This window comes from Triticum urartu, chromosome 5A, assembly GCF_056163025.1.
Source record: "Triticum urartu cultivar PI428250 chromosome 5A, HENAU_Tu73, whole genome shotgun sequence".
In the NCBI taxonomy this organism is placed as follows: domain Eukaryota; kingdom Viridiplantae; phylum Streptophyta; class Magnoliopsida; order Poales; family Poaceae; genus Triticum; species Triticum urartu.
In genome coordinates, this window is record NC_141877.1 from 441992937 (window position 1) to 442000481 (window position 7545).

Sequence of the window (7545 nt, forward strand, 5' to 3'; positions counted from 1 at the left end):
CGTATTTCACGAAAAAAACGTTCCCATCGCTGTCAGCTCGGACCCACCAGAAGTGCCTCCTTATTACGCACAAAAAAAATGAATACTCCCCCTGCTAGCTGGGACCTACCATGGTGGGAGGCTGACTTGTGGGCCAACTAAGTTGACTAGGACGGGGGCCTTTGTCAACTTTAGTCAATATGAACGATTCTATCTCCAGTGACCGTACGATGTCCATCCAACGGCCGTAGTGCTTCTTCAACCTCTGGTCTTCTTGCTCCAGCCGCCCAAAGCAGCACTGGTCGTGCCGCATGCTCCTGCCTCCCGTTGCCGGCTGTGCTGCCGCGGAGGCCTCACCGCCCCTACTATTCCCACCGCTAGCCAGGCCCTGCGGCGATGGTAGCCTCACACTGCAGCCGAACCAGTGAACCCTCGTACTCCCCTCCACGCGGGCTTCCACTGTCGCGTCTTCCCCGGCTCCCCGTCGTCCCCTTCCTAGGCCTCGCCGTCGTCCACCGCCCTGGTGCTCTCGGCACGGCGTGGTCAACGTGGTCAATGAACGACTTCCATCGGATGTGGACTGTATGTGGAGAGGCTGACAGCTGGGTCCACGGCCGCAGCAAGGAAGTGCCTCCTTATTACGTGCAAAATAATTATTCCTCCACCTGACAGCGGGGACCCACCGGATGGTACACCATATTTCGCGAAAAAAACGTTTCCCCCCTGACTGCTGGGACCCACCAGCTACATCTTCGCACGCAAGGAAGTGCGTACGGGCAAAAAAACAAAACGATTCGCCCCACCTGACTGCTGGGACCCACCAGCTACATCTTCGCAGGCAAGGAAGTGCCTGATAGTCGGGACCCACCTGGTCCAAGCATACGTAGCGTTGTCATTCTGGTCGCGAACGTGTACGTACATATATACTGGTCGATGTAGAGGCGCGCACGTGTCATAGTAGAGGCGCGCACGTAGCATGTACACGTACGTACATCGGTCAGGGTGCAAGAAAGAAAATACGGCCACGTATGTGTACATACGGGCAGGGTCTTGAACGCCTACTCGCGCATACGTACGGCGAGGGCTCGTGTACATGGCTGGGTCGGAACGGAGAAACAGCGTCGTCGTCGTGTTCATGGGGAGGCAACGGAATGCGTCATGTTCATCGGGAGGGATTGGACGGAACAAGCGATGGAAACGAGGCCTGGCATATCGCAGAATGGAGGAAACGGCCTTGTGTTCGACCGGCCACGTTCGAAACGGGGTCCTGTTTATCAGGAGGGGTGTGACGTACCGCAAAACGGAGGAAACGGATCTCCTACGGTCGAAACGGGGGTCCTGTTGATCTGGAGGGGTGTGGCGTACCGCAAAACGGAGGAAACGGACCTCCTACGGTCGAAACGGGGGTCCTGTTGATCGGGAGGGGTGTGGCGTACCGCAAAACGGAGAAAACAGACTTGTGTTGGAGCGCTACGGTCGAAACGGGGGTCCTGTTCATCGGGAGGGGTGTGGCGTACCGCAAAATGGGACTCCACGGGATACTGTTCATCTCCACCGTCGACCTCCTCCAGCCTCCACGGGCTCCTGTTCATCCAGCCTCCACGGGCTCCTGTTCATCCAACCTCCACCGCGCGCTACTCCACCGACTACTGTTCAACCACCCCTCCACCATCTACTGTTCATCCAGCCCTCCACACCACGGGGTCCTGTTCAACCACCCCTCCACGGGCACCCCTCCACCGTCTACTGTTCATCCAGCCCTCCACACCACGGGGTCCTGTTCAACCACCCCTCCACGGGCACCCCTCCACCGTCTACTGTTCATCCAGGCCTCCACCACACCACGGGGTCCTGTTCATCCAGAGGCAACGCCACCGCTCACTGTTCATCCAACCCCCCCCCCCCCCGCAACGCTCACTGTTCATCCTAGAGGCAGCATCGATCGGCTTAAGTTAGCAGCAGTAGCGCAGGAATCGCTCGATCGGGTTCAGTTAACATCCATCGATCGATCGCTCGGGTTCAGTAACGCGTAGCCTGCAGTGCAATCGCTCGGGTTCAGTTAGATCCCAACGCCTCGCTCGGGTTTAGTTAGAGCCAACGCCTCGCACACACGCGCGTGCGTGTACGAGAGAAACGCGCATCACTCGGCCCCCGACCTCCCATCGTAACCGGGAACTCCCCAAAATTTTCCTCCCCCTCGCTTTTAGCACGGTTTTTTCCGTCATGGACGGCCCAAAGAATGTCATGCAGCTGCGCCTCCGGCCCGCCAGGACGAAAAGCCCATTTTCTGTCATGATTTTTTGTCATAGAAGTAGGAGCCCACCACATCTATGATGATACCGGGTTTTGTCACAATTACCGTCATAGAAGTGTCATATGTATGACAATGTTTTTTCGTTCGGCCCAAAATGTCACGGGTGTGTCTTTTTTTGTAGTGGTGGCTGGCGTTTCTAGGGTGCCATGAATTTGGCATTGGCGAGCGAGTATGCGGTCCAGACTGGATGGACCCGGATTTGTATTTTTTGGCGGCCCTTTCCGCTGACCGGGCTTTGAGGCCCTACACCCGGCATTAACTACCGTCTTATTGGTTTTATCACCATATTTGCGGCGCTTGTGTTTGTTGCGTCGTGGTTTGCCATTGGCGTCTTTGTTATCCAGAGTGCCCGGATTCCTGGATGTGTTGTTGCTGCGAGCCAGCCAGCTATCCTCGCCCGCGCAAAAGCGGGTCATGAGTGTTGTGAGGGCTGTCATAGGTTCCGGCTTCTCCTGGCCAAGGTGGTGAGCCATCCATTTGTCATGGATGTTGTGCTTGAATGCCGCTAGGGCCTCTGCGTCCGGACAGTCGGCAATTTGGTTTTTCTTAGTCAGGAACCATGTCCAGAATTGTCTGGCCGATTCCCCTGGCTACTGGGTTATATGGCTCAAGTCGTTAGCATCCGGTGGCCGCATGTAAGTGCCCTGGAAGTTGTCCAGGAATGCGTCTTCCAGATCCTCCCAACTGCCTACGGAGTCTGTTGGTAAGCTGTTTAGCCAATGCCGAGCTGGTCCTTTGAGTTTTAGTGGGAGGTACTTGATGGCATGTAGATCATCGCCGCGAGCCATGTGGATGTGAAGGAGGAATCCTGAGTCCATACAGCGGGATCTATTGTGCTATCATATGATTCGATATTTGCGGGTTTGAAACCCTCCGAGAATTCATGATTCATAACTTCATCAGTGAAGCATAGGGGGTGTGCAGCGCCTCTGTGCCGGGCTATATCTCGACGCAGTTCGTATGAGTCTTGTCTGCTGTATTCGGCCCGGCCGGATTTACTCTTGGTGTATCCGACACGACGATCATCGTCCCGTGTTGGCGCGCGTACCCGTGACCCGTATATTGACTTTGCGATTTTTGCCTTACTGTCCAATACGTCTCGCATGTCCCCTGTGTTGCCCCGGGCCTTAGTATTTTTGATTGAGAGGCGGCAGGGTGCAGGCTGAACTTCAGGCTGAAACGCCTCTCTCGCTCGGCCACGTAATGGCCGGTCCGCCGCATCGTACACTGGTGAATGAGGTTTCAATGCTTCCTCCTCGAGGTGTGGTAGCAACATGCGTTTTGGGTAACTCTTGGAGGGGCACTCGAGTTCGTACTACTCGGCCGCAAGGACTTCGGTCCATCTGTCTGCTAGCAAGTCTTGATCAGCTTCAAGCTGTTGCTGCTTTTTCTTCAGGCTATTTGCCGTGGCCATAAGCCGGCGCTTGAAGCGCTCTTGCTCGATAGGGTCCTCAGGCACGATAAATTCTTCGTCGCCGAGGCTCGCCTCATCTTCGGAGAAAGGCATGTAATTGCCCTCCTCCGATTCTCCATCTGCTGCCCTCTGGAGGGCTAACTTGTTTGTCCTCCGGCTCTACATCGTGCTGGAGGGGATTGTTGTTGTCTTCGGCACTATGCGTAGTGTTATTATCTCCTGTGCCGATATCGCTACTTTTGCTGTGGCGGGATTTAGAGCGGCGCCGCTGACGTCGGCGCTTGGGTTGCTTCTTGGAGGGGTCATCCTCCGCTGTCTCATCACCATTGCCTTCTTTGGGGGTGTCCACCATGTATATATCATATGCTGAGGTGGAGGTCCAGCGCCCTGTGGGCGGTGCTTCCTGATCGTCTCCTGCATCATCGTCCATACCGTCAAAGTCTTTGGAGTCAAAGTCGAGCATGTCGGTTAAATCTTCGACAGTGGCTACTAAGTGGGTGGTGGGTGGGCAGCGAATTTCTTCGTCGTCCGCAGCCCATTCTAGCCGGACATAGTTCGGCCATGGTTCTCCCGACAGGGAGAGAAACCTTAATGAATTTAGCACATCGCCGAAAGGTGAGTGCTGAAAGATATTCGCGGAGGTGAACTCCATAATCGGCGCCCAATCGGATTCGATGGGTGCGGATGCAGGCGGCTCGGAGTCCGTGGCTGGAGAAGAATCCAGTGGTTCGGCGACACGACTCTCGTAAGGGGTGAAGTCAGTATCCGGCTCTATCACCACTGAGAGTGCGGCCTCCATGGCGGGGTCTATCCCTACGCTCTCAGATGGCACGATTTGCTCCGGATTGATGGCCGAAGTAGTTGCAGATGCGATCTCCCGAACATTGTCCAACGACAGAGTTACGTCATGCTCGTCGCGATTGTGCGACACACCTGACATGGGCTCGAATCCGTCGAAGATCAAGTCTCAGCGGATGTCGTCCGTGTAGTTCAAGTTTCCGAATCTAACCTGATGGCCAGGGGCGTAGCTCTGGATCTGCTCCAGATGGCCAAGCGAATTGGCCCGCAATGCGAAGCCGCCAAATACAAAGATTTGCCTGGGGAGGAAAACCTCACCCTGGACCGCATCGCTAGCGATGATTGAAGGAGCCATCAAGCCTTATGGTGACGACACAGCGGAACTCTCAATGAAAGCACCAATGTCGGTGTCAAAACCGGCGGATCTCGCGTAGGGGGTCCCGAACTGTGCGTCTAAGGCAGATGGTAACAGGAGGCAGGGGACACGACGTTTACACAGGTTCGGGCCCTCTTGATGGAGGTAATACCCTACGTCCTGCTTGATTGTTCTTGATGATATGAGTATTACAAGAGTTGATTTACCACGAGATCCTAGAGGCTAACCCTAGAAGCTAGCCTATGGTATGACTGTATGTTGTCCTACGAACTAAACCCTCCGGTTTATATAGACACCGGAGGGGGCTAGGGTTACACAGAGTCGGTTACAAGGGAGGAGATCCACATATCCATATTGCCTAGCTTGCCTTCCACGCCAAGGAGAGTCCCATCCGGACACGGGACGAAGTCTTCAATCTTGTATCTTCATAGTCCAACAGTCCGGCCAAAGGATATAGTCCGACTGTCCGGAGACCCCCTAATCCAGGACTCCCTCAACAAGTGTGGTAAAAGGATAGTAGCATTGCCCCTTCTCTCTTTTTCTCTCATTTTGTTTTGTTTTGTTTTTTGTTTTTTTGGGCGTTCTCTTTTTTGTGGCCTCTTTTTTCTCTTTTTATTTTTCGTCCGGAGTCTCATCCCGACTTGTGGCGGAATCATATTCTCCATCATACTTTCCTCACATGGGACAATGATATAATAATGATGATCATCACACTTTTATTTACTCATAACTCAATGTTACAACTCAATACTAGAACAAAAATATGACTCTATGTGAATGCCTCCGGCGGTGTACCGGGATATGCGATGAATCAAGAGTGACATGTATGAAAGAATTATGAACGGTGGCTTTGCCTCAAATACGATGTCAACTACATGATCATGCAAAGCAATATGACAATGATGAAGCGTGTCATAATAAACGGAACGGTGGAAAGTTGCATGGCAATATATCTCGGAATGGCTATGGAAATGCCATAATAGGTAGGTATGGTGGCTGTTTTGAGGAAGGTAATGGTGGGTGTATGGTACCGGGGAAAGTTGCGCGGCACAAGAGAGGCTAGCAATGGTGGAAGGGTGAGAGTGCGTATAATCCATGGACTCAACATTAGTCATAAAGAACTCACATACTTATTGCAAAAATCTATTAGTTATCGAAACGAAGTACTACGCGCATGCTCCTAGGGGGATAGATTGGTAGGAAAAGACCATCGCTCATCCCTGACCACCACTCATAAGGAAGACAATCAATAAATAAATCATGCTCCGACTTCATCACATAACGGTTCACCATACGTCCATGCTAGGAGAATCACAAACTTTAACACAAGTATCTCTCAAATTCACAATTGCCCAACTAGCATGACTCTAATATCACCATCTTTATATCTCAAAACAATTATCAAGTATCAAACTTCTCATAGTATTCAATGCACCCTATATGAAAGTTTTTATTATACCCATCTTGGATGCCTATCATATTAGGACTAGTTTCATAACCAAAGCAAATTACTATGCTGTTTAGGACTCTAAAAATAATATAAGTGAAGCATGAGAGTTCATCTATTTCTTCAAAATAAAACCACCGTCGTGCTCTAAAAGGATATAAGTGAAGCACAAGAGCAAATGACAAACTACTACGAAAAATATAGGTGAAGATCAATGAGTAGTCGAATAATTATGGAACTATGTGAAGAATCTCTAATATTTAAGTATTTTAGATCTTGGTATATTATTCAAACAACACAAAACTCAACAGAAAACTCGTAAGCTCCGTTAGTATAAGAAAATACATCACCCCTTTTGGTACTGTTGTGAACTCATTCTAAATTCATATTGGTCTAATATATACTGTATTCTGACTTCTCTATGGTTCATACCCTCCGATACTACTCATAGATTCATCAAAATAAGCAAATAACACAATGAAAACAGAATCTGTCAAAAACAGAACAGTCTATAGCAATCTGGAGGTTTTGAATACTTCTGTCACTCCAAAAACTCTGAAATAAATTGGTTGACCTGAGGAATTTGTCAATTAATCATCTTCAAAAATAATCAACCTAAACGCACTCTCCAGTAAAAAATGACAGCTAATCTCGTGAGCGCAAAAGTTTCTGTTTTTTACAGCAAGATCGCAAAGACGTCACCCAAGTCTTCCCAAAGGTTGTACTTGGCACAAACACTAATTAAAACATAAAACCACATCTAAAAAGAGGATACATAAATTATTTATTACTAAACAGGAGCAAACATCAAAGAACAAAAATAAAATTGGGTTGCCTCCCAACAAGCGCTATCGTTTTAACGCCCCTAGCTAGGCATGATGATTTCAATGATGCTCACATAAAAGGTAAGAATTGAAACATAAAGAGAGCATCATGGAGAATATGACTAGCACATTTAATTCTAACCCACTTCCTATGCATAGGGATTTTGTGAGCAAACAACTTGTGGGAACAAGAATCAACTTGCATAAGAAGGTAAAACAAGCATAACTTCAAAACTTTAAGCACATAGAGAGGAAACTTGGCATTATTGCAATTCCTACAAGCATATATTCCTCCCTCATAATAATTTTCAGTAGCATCATGAATTAATTCAACAATATAACCATCACATAATGCACTCTTTTCATTATCAACAAGCATAGAACTTTTATTAC